The following is a 21,463-nucleotide window of genomic DNA, read 5'->3' on the forward strand; positions in this document are numbered from 1 at the left end:
AGCACCACAATTCAAACGCGTCAATTCTTCGGCGGTCAGCCTTTTTCACAGTCCAACTCTCGCATCCATACATCACAACTGGAAAGACCATAGCACGGGTTATACGGATCTTGGTTGGCAGACTAATGTCTCTGCACTTTACTAGGTGGTCAAGGCTAACCATTGCTCTCTTTCCCAGAAGCAGGCGTCTCCTAATTTCATGGCTGCAGTCTCCTTCCGAGGTAATCTTGGCGCCCAAGAACAGAAAATCTGTCACAGCTTCCACTTCTTGTCCATTGATGCTCCAGGACTTGATAGGGCAAGACGCCATGATCTTCGTCTTTTTAATGTTCAGTTTAAGCCCAAACTTCTCACTCTCTTCTTGTACGCGCATCAGAAGTCTCTTGAGATCCAATTCACTTTCTGCCATTAAAGTGGTATCATCCGCATATCTAAGGTTGTTGATGCGTTTTCCAGCGATCTTCACTCCTGCTGAAGACTCGTCCAGACCGGCCTTCCTCATGATGCACTCTGCATATAGGTTAAATAGGGAGGGCGACAGTATGCAGCCTTGCCTCACCCCTTTCTCAATCGGAAACCAATCAGTAAGACCATGCCCAGTTCTGACTGTGGCCTCTTGCCCTTCATAAAGGTTCCTGAGGAGACAGATGAGGTGAATTAAGACTCCCATCTCTTGGAGAGCTTGCCACAATCTGCTGTGATCTACGCAGTCAAACGCTTTCGCATAATCAATAAAGCAGAAGTAAATGGGTTTCTGGAACTCTCTTGCTTTTTCCATGATCCAGCGAAGGTTGGCAATTTGGTCCCTAGTTCCTCTGCCCTTGCGAAACCCAGCTTGCACGTCCGGAAGCTCCCAATCCACATACTGCTGCAGCCTACCTTGGTGGATTTTCAACATCACCTTGCTAGCATGCGAAATAAGCGCGATCGTGCGGTAGTTGGAACAATCTTTGGCACTGCCTTTCTTTGGAATGGGGATGTAAACTGACCTCCTCCAATCCTGTGGCCACTGCAGGGTTGTCCAAATCTTTTGACATAATGTATGCAGTGTGTTAACAGCGTCGTGGTTGAGGTTTTGAAGCAACTCAGCTGGAATACCATCAATTCCGCTAGCTTTGTTCTTAGCAAGGCTGGCTAAGGCCCATTCAACTTCACTCTTCAGGATGCCCGGCTCGAGATCAGTAATCACAACCGTCCTATGTTGGGTTTGCACATCCGGGTCCTTCTTGTACAGTTCTTCTGTGTATTCCTGCCACCTCTTCTTTATCTCTGAGGCTTCAGTGAGGTCCTTGCCTCGTTTGTCCTTTATCACGCCCAGCTTAGCATAGAAGCTTCCTTTGATATCTTTGATTGTCTTATACAGAGCTCTTGTGTTCCTTAATTGGCTGTTGTCCTCAACTGCTTGACACTGTATGTTCAAGAAGGCATTCTTATCTCTCCTTGCTATTTTCTGGAAATCCGCATTGAGAACCTTGTATCTTTCTCTTTCCCCCATACCTTTTGCCATCCTCCTTTCCTCAACTATTTGCAAAGCCTCTTCAGATAACTGTTAACATGCATCATTCATCATTGTAGTTCGCCATGGGGAAACGTAGTCTACGTCCTATAGCGCAAGACTCCAGCCCCGTTCGGGGACATTTTGCTTTTGCTATAAGCTAGAGCCATTAAAATTTCATCACCATTCAAGAGTTAAACACTGGTAGTAGTGATGCACACATCACAAAAGAAAGTATCGCTCGCGGGTGACCAGTGGAACAGTGTGCGAGCAGGATTCGGCGTCTGTTTCCAAACAAATCACTTGATCTTCCAATATAAACGCACAACTAAAACAATGGCCACTGTCGCTGTCTATGATCAGGAATTTTCGCAAGGAACTTGGCGATGCATTGGGCCAAAGCTCCGATTTGCTGAACCACCGCAAAGCATTTCTTATCTGTCAGCCCGACGTACATGTCAAGCACACATAGTTTTTCCAGCATCGCAAAAAAAGAAGCGAAACTCACGGTGGTCTTTTCCGCCACCGCTAGCTTTCGCTAGCACCGCCACATTTCTGAATGCGCAAACTACAGGCGCGCATACACAAAAAACATGTAGCGTTAGCGCGTAGACACTTGACATCGTGCTTGCCGCTGTTAGGCGAATAGCAAAGCCATTGAAGTCGACAACTTCCGAAACCGAAACAAGTCGAAACCAGCCGAAGCAGCCGAAGCTGTAGTGCTAGTCATAGCCATTGGTGGCGGCGTCGCGGCGTCGCGCTTTCTTTTGTGCTGCTGGCGGCGTCATGCTCTCGAGATTTGCGAGGCACAGAGCGCAGCAAAATAGCTCGTGCGATGTGCAGAAGCGTCGTCAGGTTCTGTGTAAACCTGTGCAAAAAGTGTGCCGGCGTGCCTAACAGATAGTGCGTCTTCCTGTGTGCGCTTTCACTGGAAACACTACGCTGACGGCGGGACTATTGGAGGGCGGTCACCACCCGGGACACGTTTGGCATCTCAGATGTAAGTAAATTTCCTTCTGTCCTGCACATTCTTCTGAAAACAGCGCAGAACTGGTCATGCATGCCAACACAATGCTAGTTTGTTAGTTCGTAAACAACAAGACGCGTTCATAACAAACGGTTGTTTGGTTTTGACAAAGTAAGGGGGGGGGGGGGTTAATGCGTTTGCAGTGTCTTGGAAAAGAGACAGTGTCATGGGCTGCACGATTGGAGTAGAATATGCCGTACAAATCATCATTCGTAAGCTCGTTGCGGGGTGCATGATGCCGTTGCCGTACTGCGATTCAGCCTTCGGCAAGAATTTAGTATGGGCAACTTCGTAAGTGCCTCGACCCGGTCCTTACGTTGTGCTGCAGTTGAAGCTCCGGCGCTTGTGCATTGAATTTACACGGACTGAATAAGCGGCAAAACCTACCTGCGTTGCGACAGAGCTAGCTCATTATTCAAATGTTCTATAAATATTGCGGATTATGGGATAAGGAGCCGGCGAACACGCGACGGCAGTTTGATTCAGCTGTAATCGTACTTAAAGCACCATTGTCGAGCCTTGGGTGCAAGTAGAAGGTAAAAAAAAAAGTTTTTTAGCTATTTTGAATTTTTTCTCCTGTATTGGCTTCACATTTTCTTTTGCATAATTTGTTTTGACTGAAGTAATCCACAAAAACTACAAAGTGCATATAAATGACAGACACCAAACTCAGGCCTTCAGTCCAAAAATAGCAGTAAGGTGTAAAGTTAATTGAGCATTCAACAGTACCAATAGTATTGATTTTCTTGTATAATTATCTACAAATGAAGTAAAAAAATCTGAACTAATTGTGCTGAGATGCCCCATCGACATGTTCCCTGATATGAAATGTGAATCAAAATGTGTGCAGGTTTTTTGGTACTCAGTGTATGAAATTCATGTAGGTTTTAAATTGAGGAGTGCATGCAGGATTCCAAGCAAAACAAGCCTTTGCTCAAGGTATCATTCCAGTGTGGTGTTTTTGTTTAAATTTATGCATGTTTTGTAGAAACAACTGTAGATGTTGATAAGGAAGTGGTTTCGGAGGGTTCTGCTCCTGGCCCTACGGTGCTGGGATTGGTAGGTCACCGCAGCTTGCGGCGGGGGGCTAGCCTGCTACTTGATTTCTATCAGTTGTAGGCAGTCTTTGTACCTACTACCGTTTCAGTGGTGGACGACGGCTGTCGCGACGTGCCTCTCTCTCCCACGTTTTTCTTTATTTTCTCTTCTGTCCGCACGAGGCAGTGGAGGTGGCTCAGCTACAGAGCCAGTAGGAGGCCCGTGCATTTTCGTTATCTTCTTCCTTTAGTCGCAACAAGTGGTGGTGTGTCTGGATCTAGCTCATGAATGGCTACCACATTTATGAATCGTTTGGTGGCCGCATGCACTTCCATACATGGTTTGAACAGTCACGTTACATTCTGCAATTTGCTTCTTTTTACTTTTTGAATGGATGTGTTTCCACTTTTGAGTGCGTAGCCTTTCACAATTCATAATTGATCGGGTGAGCATGTTTTGACATGACAAAAAGTTTGGCAGTTCGATAGCATTGGCCCGTCATGATGCATAAGCAGAAGACTGCTTGCTGCGCTGGTGCCAATATCTTCCTAGATATCACTTGATCATAATGTCAGTGTTGAGATCATTTAATGGAAGTGTGCAGATAGCTGTAATCCCACATTTTCTTCACTGGCTTGCAGGCAGGAACTTGTCAGCAAAGCAGCTTTAAAAAGGAAAGCTCACAAAAATTATTTCTCTAATTGGCTGTTAAAACTGGAAAAAATTATTGTATAACTAGACTGCTCACTCACCATGTCAACTTCAGCAAAAAAAAAAAAAAATGGTTGGATAATAGAGGCAGTTGCACTGCAGTCCTGATAAATATGTTGAAGTTGTTGAAACATAACTTGAGCTTTGAGTGCAAAATCAATCCCAGCTAGATCTGCTAGAGAGCAAGTAAAGTTGAAAGATGGAAAGATGGCACTTGACTGAATTTTCTTGTGAAAATTTACATATCTGGTTCGACTCTGCACATTCTTCCGAGTTGACGTAGTGGGAGCTAGGGATGAACTTTTACCTTTCTTGGTGCCCTGCTTGTGTGTAACCCGAGTTGGGGTGGAACATTGCATGTTCAGAGGGTGGTAGGGAAGCAAACTTGGTGGCACTAGGAAGCCTATGAACAATATGAGGATGATAGGCTGCCTTTAGACTGACTGGCTTGCATTTCTCGGGGTGTTTTGTATGTGCGAATGTTCCATAAGCTGCCACATATGTCTTGGATTTGATGTTGAGGTGACTGGAATGATCAAAAACTCAATGTTATGATCGAAGTCCTCAGAAGATGCTGTGATTTTACTCCTGGATTAAGTTGCAGACATTGTTTGCTGTGCATACATACCTTTGAGAGGAAATCCAGTAGATGAAGGTACGGGCAGAGTGCTTGCTAATTATTCCAACCTAACTGCCCAAACAACGTCACCATTTTCTGGAAACAGATTGTTCAAGCTTCCAGCCTTCCGGTTGTTCACTCATGCAATACAGTGAAGCGCATTTACGCCTTGGCACATGGCAGGCTCAGGGGCTTGTTCATCGCTACTGTACTAAGTTAGACCTCAAGTGGATTCGAAATGCCTTTTTCCATTGCCATGAAGTAGGGTTTAAAAGAAGGTTTGATGACGGACATACTGTTTGCTCTGCTAGCAAGTAACGAAGAGTTAGCATAACATTTCTTACAAGTTAAACTGTCTGGCACCTCTTGATGTGTGTTGTGCCTGCTACGTCACTGAATCCTTTGTGTGAGATCGGAGGTCCCTGCAGGATTACAGACTTTTACAATGCTACTTAAATTATGAGCAGATCGAGGTGGTAGATAGTAAAACTCTGTTAATGGTGAATTCCAATAACAGACTGTGGTCACTTACAGAACATTCTTTTCTGCTCATTTTGGACCAACTGTATTCCAAATGCAGATCCGGAACACAGGTTTCATCTTCCAGATGCAGATGAGGAGCGATTGCTGAGCCAAGATCGCTCCATGGAGCAGTCTGGATTGCTCTGCCGAAATCAACAGGACCGGCTGGAAATTTACTTGAGTATGTGTTCAGCTGCACCTACCATTTCCAGTAGATTGTCTCTGCTGCGCTGGCTGTGCCCTCTGCAATAATGGACTATTGGTACTTGCCGCTGCTACGAATGCAAATTGCTGCCATGAACTAGTGCTCACTTTTGAGGACAGCAAGTCTGAGAGCAGCAGTATTCTGCAATAATCTTTTTTAAAGACCTCAGCTCAGAGTGCGACTGGGAAACTACGTGCAGAAACAATCTTTGTGTGCTATTTGTGAACACGAAGCTATTCCTCAACTCTGAAACAGTGAAAACAGAGACCTGAGCCTTTGTTTTATTTGAGAATAGTGCCAAAGAAATCTTACCGTGCTTGCCCGCACTCGACTATCTGAAAGAATGGCATAAACTGTTGAGGTCAACACCATTCTAAGAAGTAGCAGGAGAAATGCAGACCTATTACAGGTTTAAAATAGACGGCATGTGTACACGAAGCACAGGCTAGCGCACAGAATGACTAGCAATTCCTCTGTCAGTCTATGGGCACTACCTACTTGCGCTAGCATGAGTTCCAAACACAGTCGGGACACAATCTGTGCTGGTTGCAGGTGCTCTGTTGTGGAGCGGGCAATCCACTTAAGTTCTGGGATTGTAATTCACTATGTGTGGAGGAAAAGCAAGTGAACATCTCTCTGCTGGCATATGTCACATTGCCTGCTGCCATCGCTTTTGGTTTCAATATGTGCTAGGGACAGGAATGCTCACAACACAAGTGGGAGTAGAGACACTGATCTGCGCCATTGTGGAAATGCCAAGATGTTAGCATGGGCAAACATCTCTTTGCATCACCACGAAGGTTGCTAAGGCTCAGCTCCATGTATGAGCAAGCGAGTACAGTACGGGCATATGTCAGACAGCTCGTTAACTATGGGCCTACAGCAACAGATGCCATACCTTTAATGAGAACTCTCGACTAAAAAGGCACAATTTAACAAAGAGCAAAGTAAATGATGATAATGACTTTTTTTTATTTAACAAAGAAAGTGGTCAGAGTAAAGAACTCATGCCACGACTGTTAATATGCCTCTACTGACCTATTTGTAAAGCAAGCAGATTGAAGTTCTCGAATGAGCATGTTTACAGTCGTGAGCAGCTCTGTTAGATGTGTGTCCATAGGGCGGCACATTGTTTCATTGTTCAAAAGAATACTAAACAAAAGGTGGTTTGGAACTTAAAGGGGAAAGAACAGAGAAGCTGGCTGTATTTTTGTTTTGTTCTTTCCTAAAAAAAAGCAGCTGGCTGTAGATGCAGGAATACTGTGAATGGTGAGAGGTGGACAGGTGCCAAGCAGTCGTGAACTGCACCTGGACTTTGCAAGGAGCCTCATGCTACTCATGAGCCACAGCTTGGCCATACCTAGCTTATATAAGCTTGACTTGTACAAAACATGCCTGCAAATGTAACCCTGTCTCAAGGCTGCCTACACCCTACTGTGGCAGCTTCAGCGTTTAGGACATTTGACTAGTGAGCTGGGTGACGCGGGCTCGGTCTTAGCTGGGGTGGTTGCATTTCGATGGTGGAAAAATGCTAGGTGTCCATGTGCTTTATAGTGTCAGTGCACATTAAAGGAGCGTAGATGGTCGAAATTATCCAGAGCTATCTACAATGGCTAAGCCTCGAAGTCAAAGTTTCTTTCGCATGTTGAACCCCATGATCAAATCAAGGCTGCCTACTGTTAGCATTAGTAGAGTACCTTCACAATGCCACAAAGTCTGCCCCTCACCACACTCCTAAATTTCATTGTTTGCAACTCTACTCAGGTTACGTAGTTTGATGACCCCTTTTCCTGAAACAGTAGCAGTTGACGAAAAGAAGTGTAAAAGCATATCTCACGCCCATGCACTGAACTCCGAGAAAGGTGCTGATTTGGTCATAATTTTTTTTTCCATGAGAATTTCGTCAGTGTCATAATATGACCCTTGGAAAGTCATATCTCTACTGAAATGTTCATGTGATAATCTGGGTAGCTTTTATAGATGGCTTGGATGATATCATAAGTGCTATGATGGTGAACTGTGCTTAGTGTCTGCAATGCCTTCATGATGAAGATGGTGAATGCAAATTAGACAGATTTTTGCTCTACTTTTGGTTCACCAGTGGGTGCCTAGTGAGTCGTCAGTGCAAGCTATCCATAGGTTCATTTTCTTCATGCAATTTACATAGCTGTGGAGTTGTCATAATAGCAGAAGTATCATATTTATGGGTCACTAACTTTTTTTTATATGTAAGATAAGTAAATACGCCGTCAGCAACCTTAGAGCGCAGCGTGCTCTTTACCTGTATTACCTGTTTATCATGGATAGAACAATGGTGCTGTACTCCTGTGCTACTTTCAGTGTTCAATTCTACACGGTAGCACATCACTATACTCAGGATTAAACGTCTGGCTGTGCAGCTGAAGCTAGGCAAGAAAGTGAAGGCAACATACCTCTCTTCCCTTGCCATGTAGAGTGGGTTACTTCAGCGCTAGTGACCTTGCATTAACTCTCCAACTTTCTCCCTTCACTTCAAGCCTGCACATGCCTAGCCCAAATAGTGAGCAAACCACTCTCCTCGGCAAAGAGACTAAAACTTGTCTCCTTTCCTTTCGTACCTTGGCTGCATAGCCCACAACATGTCTCCGTGTATAGCAAGATTCAATGCCATATTTCCTCTTACTGTCGGAGCACCCTCTGCTTCTGCTGTACCACCCTTGCAGCAGCCCAGTGTTTTGTTTACCACAGAAATTCATGTCTGTGCAAGCTACACTGGCATTTCTGAGCCAACTTTCATGCTTTATGATGATGCTCTCTTTGATTGCCTTTAAGTTGCATCAAACCTGGTCATGTGTGTTGGTCAGTACCAAATGAAGTAAATTTCTTTGACTAACGTACTTTGAGAAGGATGGCAATTTGCTTGAGTTGGTAAGGCGTCATCTTGAAAGTAGCAGCACGAAAAAACAAGTATGTGAAAGGAGGCAAGCAGGCAATAACTCGCAACTAAATTTTATTGATGCAAACATGAAATATATAAAGCCAAGCAACGCTGCAAACTGCTCAGTCACTGATAAGCAGACAGGAAAACATCAATCACTAAAATATCCGAACGGTTCCATTTATGTAGATATAGGTAGAGGTACCAACTTGGCTGTGCATTGTAAAGAATGCACTGGTTGCTTTCAGTTTCTTTCTGCGGCGCACATTCTGGCTGTCATCCATTTCAAATCAGCTGGAAAATCATTGAAGCTGAAGGCATTTCACGACTAGGTAATGAATGTGCTAGTGAACCGTCCATCGCGTTAACATGCAGTGAGTTGGGATATCTAGATTAGGGAAGTGCTCTTAAATTTTAGTGACTCATGTTTTGCTTTCTGCTTATAAGTGATTGAGTGGTTTGCATTGTTGCTTGACTCCTTTATATGTTGCAAGTTAGCGCCTGTCTTGTCTCCTTTCACAGCCTTGTTTTTTTGGGCTGCTTGTTTCAAGATAAAATACAATTTCTGCTACTTAGGTCATAAAATGAATTCTAATGAAGTTCCACATCTCTTAGAAAAGTAGTATTGTAGTTAAAGGCATGTATTAAGGCCCTGCACTACAAATTAAGAGGCTCACTCTATATAAAGCGTAAAGGGAGAGCTTGCCTGATCTTGGGCCTAGTGGGCATTAGTGAATTATGGATAGGTTGATGTTAAAATGTACTTGCAGTTAAAATCAAGTAAATGCTTTATTTGTAACTAGGGGCACTGTGATGCCTGACCTGTTCTTTTGCCAGGCTGGCGACGAGATGGAGTGAAAGGATTTATTTCAGTGTTGGTATGTCTCGGGTGATGTCAACAATGTTTCTTCTCTGGCTTTATAGGCAGTCGCCCTTGAACGAATTGAATCCTAAAGTGAAAGTTTGAATCCAAAAAAATATTAATCTAGGATTACTTAGCAGGCAGAGGCGAATTCATACAGTGACATATACCAGCATGCCACGCATCATTTCAAGAAAAAAAAAAGTATTGTGGTGTTCCTATTCTATGCCTTTATTTCTTGCTCGCAAAACCTCTGCATGTAGGTCTTGCACTATATTACGCTTTAATTTGTTGGTTCATGGTACTTTTTACCTTACAGCAAGCTCCATGTGGCTTCAAAGCAATGGCTTTTTCAAGCTCTACAATATCCTTTGCCAGAATCGCACAGTGCTATGATGGGCAAGTAGGACATTGATGTAAGTGCTGAGGACATTTTTCAGCATGTGTAGTTTCTTATCTGCCTAACCTACTATTGCATTTGTGGCTCCTTATGTTTATTTTGAGGTTCAGGTTTCTTCGGTGTTTTCTTTGATTGCTGCCGTTGCTTACTGGCTATGTCATTTGGCTGCTGAGCCTGAGAATATAGAATGGAATGGTGCCTGGGGCCTGTTGATACAGGCAAAATTCAAATTTGCCTACATGTTGGGCAGTGCCAGTGCACAGTTTAAAGAACTTTTTGTGGAAGAGGGAGGGCTCTGGAAATTAGCCCAGAAGCCCTCTTTTATGATGTCTCTCATAGCTCATGTTCAGCTTTAGGGTAATAAAAGGACATTGAGGATAAGCTGTGTTATACATTTCTGCATTCTATTCACTAAAATGCTATTTTACAGAAAATGCAAGTTTCTTTTTAAGGTAGGAAACGCCAGAAGTTTTGAAACAAATGTCATTACCAGCTGATTTTATAAGATGTGAGGATAGTACACCTTGAAGTGAAGGCTCATGCACCTTCACTGTGGTTGCTGCAGTTGTTGGGCTAGTTATATTCCTCTGACTGCAAGTTAAATTAGCAGAGTACAGTAGTGGCAATGCAGTCGATATAGGTTTCAGTAGTCTTGACATTGCACTGCTTTCACGTAAGTACTACCATCTTTCATTTGAAAATGATTGACAGTATTCTGAGTAGTGGCAGGCCGGCCACATGTGATCAGAGTTCTTGAGTGCATACTGGTTGCAGATTTTCACCATACCGCCATGGCTGGGATGCCATGTACCGGGATGCCAGTAGCACTGCAGCAACTGAGAAGGAAGTGGTTGAGCGTTTAATTGGATGGGAAAATTCAGTGTTATCTGTACTTTTAAGTGTTAAGCTGATGTAATTTGTGCATGTGGAATCATGTCAAGCAGTTATTACTTCTCGGCTAGCTGTATTGGCGGCGGAGGTACTACAAAGTACTGAGGAAAGTGTTGCTGGCTTCTGTCCTCATTGAAATGGAGCTGCTGATGATAATAAATGTGGCAAGAAACAGGTGGCCTTGCTTCCACCTTGAAATATGTGCGTGTTTGTGAAAAGCATTGTTTTGAGGCTTAAAGGTAACCGACACCATACCCCTTCCATGGAGAGTAGACCAAAGCACATCCTCATGATTTGTGAGTGAGGAGGGAGAACTCACAAGTTTCAGCAAATGTAAATGGCGGTATGGGGTTGTTCTGGCAGAATACTTCTGCAGTGCTTCTCTCCTCAGCGAAAACCCCTTCACTGTGGCGACAACACCTGTTTTGGGGGCAGAAATAGGGTGCTGCCGGGAGACATCTCTTGTGACGACCACATCCATTACCTGCTCCACTCTGCCTTGGTTTGCTCTCTCTATTAAAGGGATTAAGCGCTTAAGAGCACCTTAACCTTACAGGTACCATTCATAACCCCCCTCCCTTCCCTTCTGGTTTTCAATAGAGAAGGCATGCTCCTCCCAAGATTCGTGCATAACATGAGACTTAATACAGAAATATTTAGCATTGCACCCAACTTCTGCCGCAACGGGGATTGGGAGAATATTTTTGCAGGTCCTCAGTGCACAATCACATAATACTTCATTGAGATAGCCTACTATATGTCACCTACACATTACTCGTGGAGTTTGTATTCTTTTTTTTTTTCTTGAGAGAAAAGCGCTGCTCAGTCAAAAGGCACGATGCGGGGGAATGTGGAGTGAGCACTGATTCTGTGTGTTCGCAGTTTTTGCTTAGCTTTTGTTCTTTTTCTTCTGGTGGTTTGGCCGGGTTGCTGATATTCGAGCGACACAAGAACTGAGTCATGAGTCTGCTTCTTCGCAGTGGGATCGTGCGTTTGTTTTCCTCATTGTAATGAAAATGTGCAAGGGTACTGACCCTATGTGGGGCTGCGAACATATTTATAGTGCATGAGCTATTTGCACACATGCACACCACACACTTGCAGTTTTGTAGTGGCGAAAAGAAATAGCTGTCAAGACTGAGAGCATCTTCTAAGAGCACATAAATGTTGATGTTTGAAATTAAGCTGTGAATTTATACAAGATGTGGCTTAGTTATTGAACAAACAATTTTTTAGCACTATAGTTGTTTCATGTAACGGGTTTAACTTAAGGTACAAAGGTGGCCGATTGAGCCCAGTGTTCTTACACACTGTCCACAGAAGCAGTCAAATCTTTAGTGCTCCCTATCTTCTGCTCAGGCCAAAGCAACTCATACCTTGTTGACACAAAAGTGACGTGTCAGTATTATTCCTGCATATCCTGCGTGGCGGTTTTTTTTTCCTTTTTCATTCCACTGGGAGTGAGTGAGAAAAGGGCTGCAAGGTCTTTCTCGTCTATGCGGGAAGGACGAAAGGGTACTGGGAGGTTGGCTGTCAAAGTGCTGTAAAACGAGTGACTGCTTCAAGCTGCCCGGGCCGCTCAATAAATTGTGGGTGGGTGGGAAGGGGTAGTGGAGGTAGTGGGAGGGGGTCTAGCTGTTCTCCGAGCTAAGCGCACAGCAGCATGTATGCTTCTTCCTTCTTTTTTACTTAGCAGTGCGGAGAGGATAAAAAAATGGGGGCGAGGGGGGGGGGGGGGGCTGGCCAGCGCAGGTGGCGCTGTTTCAAACGAGTGACCGCCTGGAGCTGCCCTTGGCAAAGCACAGAGCAGTATGCACGCTTGCGCCTTTTTTTCCGTAGCAGTGAGGTGTGCGCTGCGATAGCCTGAGTGGCAGTGGAGGGAGCACTGAAGATTTGGCTGCTTCTGTGCCCGTGCACTGGGGCAGGTTTTGTACCTTAAGTTAAGCCCGCTATGTGATACAAGCCTGAATCACTTTGGGGCATTAAACTCCATAAACCAAACCTTATGTGAAACATCTTGTATACTATTTCATGGCTTAATCCAAACATCAATGTTTATGCACCGTTCAGAAGATACTCTGTCTTGACAGAATAATTTTTTGCGCCACTACAAAACTGCATGTGTATGGGCGTGTTCGCAAATAACTTAAGCTCTGGTACTGAATGTATGCAGCCCCACATACGGCAAGTACTCTTGCACATATTCATTACACTGCGGAGAGCAAACGCACCATCCCGGTGACATGATGCGAAAAAGCCGACTCAACTCCAGAGTCCCCGCGTTGCTTTGCATACCCATACAAGCTGTACACTAAACTATCGAAAGAAACAGAACGAAAGCAAAAAATTGCAAACACACAGAATCAGTGCTCACTACATTCCCGCGCATCTCGTCTTGACTGAGCAGTACGCATCTGTTAAAAATAAAATCTAGGAGATACATATATGTGTCGTAAAGGCTACGTCATCCATGTGTGACGTGACTGTGCACTCAGGACCTGCAAAAATATTTTCCCACAGGAATTGTGCTATGCAGGATAGCTGATACTCTTGAGTTTTGCAAAGAGCCTTTGTAGATAATTGTGCCCCCATTTTCACCCTGGTCAGTTCAAGGAGCAAGAGACACGTAGGAGCACAATTACCTATTATTATGATCCTGCATGGGCCAGGGCTCCTGTGCCATTTGCAGGACAGCGTACAGCTTGTGAGATTGAGTATCGTGACAGGAAATTGGCACTTCACAAAAAATACTGCCACTTGAACTTCAACTCCACGCAGCCCTCAATGCCTGCTTTTCATTTGTTGGCAGTTAGGTGACCTTGAGGGCTCACCGACTGGCACTCAACTTGTAAACACGGGACATTATATCATTTGCTCGCTATTTGTGCTTTGTTCTGCGAGTTTATCCAGCTTTTCACAAAAGTGGATGCAGTGAGTATGCACAGATCTGTTTTGTGAAGCATTGGCTGAGTGACAGCCCAGGTCAACCCTGTTCAACCCAGAACTTATGGCATATTGTTTCGTGGATATAGCTTTGGCTACCCTCCTGACATCCCAGCTTTTGTCACCTAGTATGCATAACCATGGCCTATCACAAACTGCAATGCTGTAATTGATCATCACATACTTCTGTGGTGCTGCACATTTCAAATTGTCACTATATGGGAGCAATGTTTCAGAACCTACTTAATGCAGAGCTATGATACACCTTTTAGGACTGAGAGCAAGTTTGTTCTGAATGGTGACTTCCGGAGACAGGGACACACTTGTGGGGAAAGGCATGTTGCGTACATACCTTCCAACCCTTTGATTTTCCAGAAAACCAGATTTTTGACCGAACTTTCTGATTGCACGATCACTGCCCTAAATGTTCCGATGAGGGGCTTCGCCTGCAAAGAATGGCTCTTTCAAAACCGGCACTGCGGAATCAGCAGCTACGTCTTAATTGCCAGCATCTCCATCAGAGGCCCCACTAGCACCATTGGCATTATTGGCTAAGCAGGAAATCAATCAAAGCAGACTTTAGCTGAGCGAGAGTAGGTGTGGCTGGCCGCACACACAGACTGCGTTTCTTGTAGGCAGCGGTGCACAGCTAATGCAGCCACAGTAGATATAGATGCTTTGCTGGCTTCGCTTTCGATCTGAGCTAAGGGCAGCTGCTCGGTGCACTTCACGTTAAAGGGTTTTTCCAAACGTCACGCCATATGATCCTCCTGTATTGAGCTCAGCCGCATGCCTCATCTTACCAAGCTGCTCTATGCACAACAATGGCGTGATTGCTCTTCTTTCAGAACCATCACAGCCAACAACGGTCGCAGACGACATTATGTATAAAAGGGCTAGTAATGGTTTTGCATTAAAGACTTACAGCACTCCGATGGTGCTGAGAGAAAACTGGTGGTGGGCACGCAGATCAGTTTTGCTTTAGCTATGGAGACATAGCGAGAACACTCGATGGCGGCCTGTAGATATCTTGGCGTACACCTTTAGACATGTATTGCACGCTTGCTGCTGCATGTATGTATGCTCAGGATGTTTAGATTAGGACTCATCGGACACTGCCTGAAAGTGGCAGCCCCCCCCCCCCTTTTGGGCAGTCTTCCCATTTTTGGTCTTAGCACATGCGCATAAAGGAAGCTGGGGGCGCACTATCAGCGCAGTTGAGCCTTTGGAACAATGTGAACATTTGTGCTAGAGGCATCAATGGCTTAGTTGTCATATCAGGGTAGTACAGACGCCTTCAGACTCGCGGTGCTGTCTAAGTGGCTGGTTCACTAGTTTTGTGGAGACACATTCACGGTAGGCAGAAGGCATGGCTTTTCAAGCACAGTGACCATTGTGGCTCCCAGCTTTGTTTGTAAACCAATCAGGGAGTTCAATTTGTTTGTTTGGGTGCATACGTTGCAAAGCAGCATGCATGTTTTCTTCCCTTGCCCCTGAGCCCTGCAAAGTCGAAGAGCAAGTGTAGCAGCAACTTCAAACCAAACCTTAATAAACAAATTTGGTCACTAAATTTCACATTTCTCAATGCATATGTCATGTTCTACATGAACTGTATCACAGCGGCAGTGAGATTTCCTGACATTAAAGTGTTTTCAGCTGTTTTTCACAGCTGCCTTTTCATGCATCCTGGGAAACGTGTTCTGTTAGCCTGTGAATATTGAGGTTGCTTCTGAATGTTCAGAGGACTTGACATTAGGGCATGAGTCTGTTATGCCTGTGGAATAGCTGTTAATTCAAATTTTGCCCTTGGAGTCGAATTCACAAACATGTCTCGACTTGACACTACCTCAGCTCTATAAAGTGAAGAAAACAGTCTTCTCTAGTCAAGGTTCAGTTGAGATTCTTGAATGCTTTTCAGCACTTCTTATCACTTCGTATCCTCTAGAAATATCCCTCCACTCTAGGCAGCACACATGGCTTACAGGGACAAGACAAAGGCCAAAATTTGGCCTGGAAAGTACTTGCCGCTACGTGTAACCTGGTCTTTTTCTAATGTCAAGTCCTTCTGAACAACATCAGCAAGCTGCCTTAAGAGTCGCAGCTTAATAGGTTGCGGCAGCCGCTTTTTGATGGCGACGAAAAGTAAGGCACCCGTTTGCTATGCAACATCAGTGCACATTAAAGAACCCCAGGTGATTGGAATTTCTGGAGCACTTCACTACTCATAGCCTGAGTTGCTTTATTGCATAAAAAAAGTCCCAGCCTAGTAAAACTGCTCTGTTGTGGCCGATGAAAGGCACGAACGCAGGCAGCTGGAAATGGAAGTGAGTTTTATTCAACAACGCCTCGGCCTATATAGCCCTTGTTCTGCGCAATATCAGATGTCAGTTTAGGCGCATGCGCAAGACAAGGGCTATATAAGCAAAGGCATTCGTGAATAAAACTCACGTTCCTGGCTGCCTGCGTTTGTGTCTTTCTTTGGCCACAACAGAACAAAAATATGTTTTGCAAACTGCATGAACAAGGCAGCTGTGAAAAATGGCTGAAAATAATTCACGTCTGGCAACATTTTCTGTCATTGACATAAAGCTTGTGTAGAACAGGATTTAGGCATTGAGAAGTGCTAGAATTGCTGTGAAATCTAGTGACCTAGTTGCGTGTTTGCACTCTAAGTGCTCGGAGGTGAGCGTTGAGCACATGTAAGGTGCAAAGAAGCATATTGCAGCGCATGCACTCCAGCCAAGAAATTTGGCTTTCCAGAATCAAATGCCGCTTGTTTCCAAGCAAGCTAGGAGCTGTAATTGTAAATGTACTTAACTGCGAATATCCCTGAGCCACTCTGAAGACAGAATTGACCTCCCCTCCCCACAGCACCGTGCGTCTAAAGACATTATGCACCGAGGCAATCAGCAAGCCATCGATGTGTGCAGCACAGGTGTTCCATGGCACAACTGCACCTCCGGTACCTCCCTCTTCCTATTTACAATATGCCATTCCCTACAATTGCACCACTGTTCACAGTGGTTCATAGAAACCCCTGCACCTGCTTTGTTTGCTGTTAGCCGTGAAATGCTTACTGCAATTTGGCACTCGGCACGCTCTGAAATGTTGCTGAGGCATCCGGTGACAACTTGAAATATGCCTATACCCCAGCAGTATAACGCGGTGATCAACTACAGCATTAAAAGCTGCACCTGACAACAGCTATCCATACTCATCGTTAGCTGCATGGACTTCGGGAGACTTGTCTTGGTCGTACTTGAAACAATGTTTCAGTATTTTCGAGTCAGATTGAGGTTCCCACAGAGCCAATGCTTCAAAGAGTGGGTCTGTGAATCTTATTGTATACGCTTTAATGAAAGGCTTTGTATGCAGTAGAATGAAGTCCGCACAGCGTGTGAACGCTACAATGCCTCATGTTTGCAAGTGGAGGTCGAAGTGGCCCTATATTAGTGTCATTGCCACTTTGAAATTGGTGAGAAAACTTTAGTTTTCTCCTGCACTCGAGGAGCGATCAAAGTAAAGCTTCATTTCTAAAAAAATGCCTCGAGGATCGCTGGGAGTAAAGGTTTCAGTCAAGGTCTCCATGCATTCTTTCCACATGGTATTTCTCAAGAAGACTTTGTTGGAAGGAACGCTCGGAGGCCGTCATGAATTCTAACCAAGCCTTGAGTAGAGGAACAGCTGTTTCCTTCACTCTGGAGCAGAGGCAGAAGGTTGAGTCGAGGTGCATCTTCATATGATCGTATATGTAGGATTGCATAATCTTTCAGGTTTGGTTTTATTCTTTAGCCGTGTATGCTGAGCCATATCCAAGAGTGCACACTTCTACTTCTCGAAGGCCGTTTAAATCTCCAGTTTTGCACTGCTCTCTTGACTTTGTAGCTTTTCATGAAGCGGTGTACAAATGTCATTGATCGATAGGTGAAGAAAAGAAGCCAACAGTCGGCGAGGCCAAAGAAAACACTGGGGATTGTACTTTGTGTGTTTTTTTTTAATTTTTACTTTGGTAACCCCACAAATTAGTAATGTAATCTATTTAGGGGAAAGATAAACGCAAAGTAGAAGGAAAAACAACGTGCCGATAGTGGGGACCGAACCCACGACCTCCGAATATCGCGTCCGGTGCTCTTTCAACTGAGCTACATCGGCCGCTGTTCCACCTGCTACTTTCTTGGGTATTAATGTCTCGATATGAACCTTGAGAGTGTTCACCAGCGCCACCCTCAACCATAGCGGTGGACGTGGACGTGGAGATGAGGGTACTCGTCTTTTTTTTTTACTTTGGTAATTACACAAATTAGTAATGTAATCTGTTTAGGGGAAAGATAAACACAAAGTCGAAGGAAAAACAATGTGACGATGGTGGGGACCAAACCCACAAAGTACAATCCCCAGTGCTTTCCTTGGCCTCGCCGAACTGTTGGCTTTTTTCTTCATGTATTATGATGAGTACCCTCATTTCCCCTTCATTTATCTGCTTGTCGCCTATGGGGGTCTCGGTTCTGGAAGTCTCGAAGCCATAGGTAGCATAAGAGGGTTCTAGCACAGCTTTCGCCCTCGCTCTTGATCACAATCTATGTGACGCTGGCGGTAACACAGGACATTCCACGTCCACCGCTATGGTTGAGGGCGGCGCTGGTTAACACTCTCAAGGTTCGTATAGAGACAACATTAATACGTAAGTAAGTAGCAGGTGGAACAGCGGCCGATGTAGCTCAGTTGGAAGAGCACCGGACGAGATATTCGAAGGTCGTGGGTTCGGTCCCCACCATCGGCACATTGTTTTTCCTTCTACTTTGTGTTTATCTTTCCCCTAAACAGATTACATTACTAATTTGTGTGATTACCGAAGCAAAAATTGAAAAAAAAAAAACAAAGTACAATCCCCAGTGCTTTCCTTGGCCTCGCCGACTGTTGGCTTCTTTTCTTCATGTATTATAACGAATACCCTCATTTCCCCTTCATTTATCTGATTGATCGATAGGATATGGTTCGAAGGCCCTTGAAATATCTGTTCGACTGAGGTATTAAATTTTGTGGGGGTCTGATGCTGAACAGTCTGTATGCTCGTGTCAGTTCCTCAGATTTCTGTAGTTCAGAATCGAAACTTTTTGAATTGAATTGTTGTCAAATAATAGTATAGCACCTACTTGTCCCTTTCCCAAAATGTTTGGAACGACATGAGCTGAATTTTTGGATCTGGGATATAGTCTTGCTTTTTTTGCATTTTGAAGACGTCGCACAGTGAAAACCTGTATCCAAGCCCGAACCTAACAGGTCAAGAGCAGCAGAACAAGGGAACCTATATACAAGCTCCAACCTGGTGGACCGAAAGCAGATGTTTTGTGACCGCAGTGTGTCAGCCATGCTGAGACATGGCATGAATAAAGCCAATCCAGGTGACCACATGTGTCTTTTCCAAGCATGCATTCTTTACACACGAGGCATATCTCATGAAGGGCATCATTTCTGCAAAACATTTTGTCACAACTGCAGCAAACACTGATTAAGCCCTTGCACAAGGCCTAAAGCTGGGATATTAGTATTATGCGCAACACAAACATGAGTGGTGTAGGAGCCTTGCAACCATGCAGAGTATCACTATAGCATGGTAGCATTCCTATGTCAATGTCTCTCGTCCTCTAAGATCACACTGCTGTTTTGCATCTTTTGAGTCCTGAGTCTCAAACAATCCTCACGCTGTGTGCGGGTCGGTAACCACGCACAGGTTTTTGCATGTCGTACCTTTTGAAGCGAAAGCTTGTCTACGCGTATCAGACTGCAGCTTCGTGTGGCTTCACATAGCCTAGTTCTGCGCATGCGTGTGACGTCACAGCCAAGGCCAGCTGTGCAGCCTCCTCGCCAAGCTCTGCCAGCATTGCCTAGCAAGGCTTAAGAGGTGTGCGACTCCTCCTCAAAAAAAAATTGTCTCCACCGGGAATCTAACCTCCATCCCTTGGATCCCCAGCCAAGCGCTTTACCACTGTGCCACCCCCAGATCGTTAAACGCTGTTCATAACTCCGCTTGTCTACCGTGATCCAATGGCTTGGCGCCACATTTGAATGTATCAAATACTAAAATATAGTTAAGTCAGTCAATTAGGGTGCGGCCGAGATGTATCAAATACATGTTAATTAAACCAGTCAAGCTGACGCCACGCTACCTGAAGTTGAGCCAAAAAAAGGGCATAGGAAGGGATTGGGCGTGCAATTTGAAAGTACCAAAGACTAAAATAGTCAAATCATCAATTAGGGTGACGTCAAGGATGTGACACGCAACCGGAAGTAGAGCTGGAAAGGTGCATAGGAGGGTGTTGGCACGCAATTTGAAAGTACCAAAGACTAAAATGGGTAAACAAGAAGTGAATTAAGCAAACAGCAGCATCCGTGCTTTCATATTACTCCAATGCAGATTCTGCACTGCTCTAATTTTTTACACACCTGTCATGCAACAGTACTACGATACATATTTTCAAAACATATTGATGCAAATACAAGAATATTAACGCAGACTGAAGAGTCTCCAAACATAAATTGTGTGACACTACACTCCTGCTACATATTAAGGTTTGCACTTGATCGACGATGTCAAATAAATGACAAGAAAGCGCAACTTCCCAATTCAACCTGCGAAGGGGACGGGCAAATCAGGTGGTGATAAACTGATTAAATTTTGGCATGCAGCAGACCTCAAGGAGCAGAAGAAAATAGGACATGAAACATCTGGCCCACAGACCAGTGGCAGCTCTTAACATACAGCTCTGCATATATACGTGTTTAGTTTTGTGATGGGATTACGCAGTCATGCATGTCGTACACTTCACGTAGGCTGTACGGCCACGTTGGGTGTATGCTCACCTAGGCTGTACGTTCTCCTAGGCTGTACATTCTCCTAGGCTGTACGTTCTCCTAGGCTGTACGTTCACCTAGGCTGTACGTTCACCTAGGCTGTACATTCACGTTGGTGTACGCAGCAATAATTGCGTACAGCAGTCTTGTACAAATCTCGTACAATTTTTCCAGTAGGGTTACCTGTTTTACGGCAATCAAATGCTGCGCGCGTATTACCTCAAAATCCCGAACAAGTATCTATCGAAAATACTTGCAACGTTGTGCAAACTGGGAGAAACCAACATCAACAAAGCGCGCCAATGCGCAACTAGGCACCAGAAACATTACGTAATGTGCGATGAAGGTATTGTGTATAAAATTATCTTGTCATACGGGAAACATTATATTGGTCATACGGGGAGATGTCTGAAGGAGCGGCTAATAGAACCTGTTCGAAACGTCAGAAACGGGCTAAGGCGGATCGCTGGTTGATCACATTCGCACATGCAAGTCAAAAACCTGTAAGCCTTTTTTTGAAGTACGGTAATAGTAAAAAGCAGAGAAAGAATAACGCACGAAATCATTGAAGCCGAAAAATAAGCACGTCAGGATGCGCGTGTGTAAGCACACCTTCCATTCTCCTCTCAGGTAAAGAGCTCGTTGTTCCAAGGCAATGACAAAATTTGCACACGTGATTCCTTTTTTCTGGCGTATAAATGTGATGCTTCAGGAGTATAAAAGTTTTTGGAAGTTAGCGCTCGTGATGTTCGTCTCTCGTCTCGTGTGGCCTCGTCTTTTGCTGCGCTATAGTGTATTGGAGCTATGTACCAACAAGCCCAAAAAGTCACACTACTGATGTTCACGACTATCACCCGGATCTGATTGAAGTGCGCGCCTTTCCCGACCATCCCGGTGATGCTCCGTATCACCTCGTAAGAAAAACTATCCATCGCGACCAATGGGAGTGAGGCGGCGGCGAATGGGCTGAGCACCAATACT

The 21,463-nt window shown here is 44.6% G+C and overlaps 1 long non-coding RNA gene and 1 other non-coding gene across 2 annotated transcripts; both read left to right on the forward strand.

Annotated features, from left to right (window-relative positions):
* The first annotated feature begins 2,421 nt into the window (after positions 1-2,421).
* On the forward strand, positions 2,422-18,903 carry LOC146170877 (uncharacterized). Its single transcript, XR_014703081.1, has 4 exons — positions 2,422-2,495; positions 5,504-5,593; positions 9,716-9,812; positions 18,868-18,903. It is a non-coding gene; the product is annotated as an uncharacterized LOC146170877 (long non-coding RNA).
* Positions 18,338-18,410, forward strand: TRNAS-AGA (transfer RNA serine (anticodon AGA)). Its single transcript has one exon. It is a non-coding gene; the product is annotated as a tRNA-Ser (tRNA).
* Positions 18,904-21,463: the final 2,560 nt, after the last annotated feature.

Source organism: Amblyomma maculatum, unplaced genomic scaffold, assembly GCF_055883805.1.
Source record: "Amblyomma maculatum isolate TAMU_Amacu unplaced genomic scaffold, ASM5588380v1 scaffold_29, whole genome shotgun sequence".
Lineage (NCBI taxonomy): Eukaryota > Metazoa > Arthropoda > Arachnida > Ixodida > Ixodidae > Amblyomma > Amblyomma maculatum.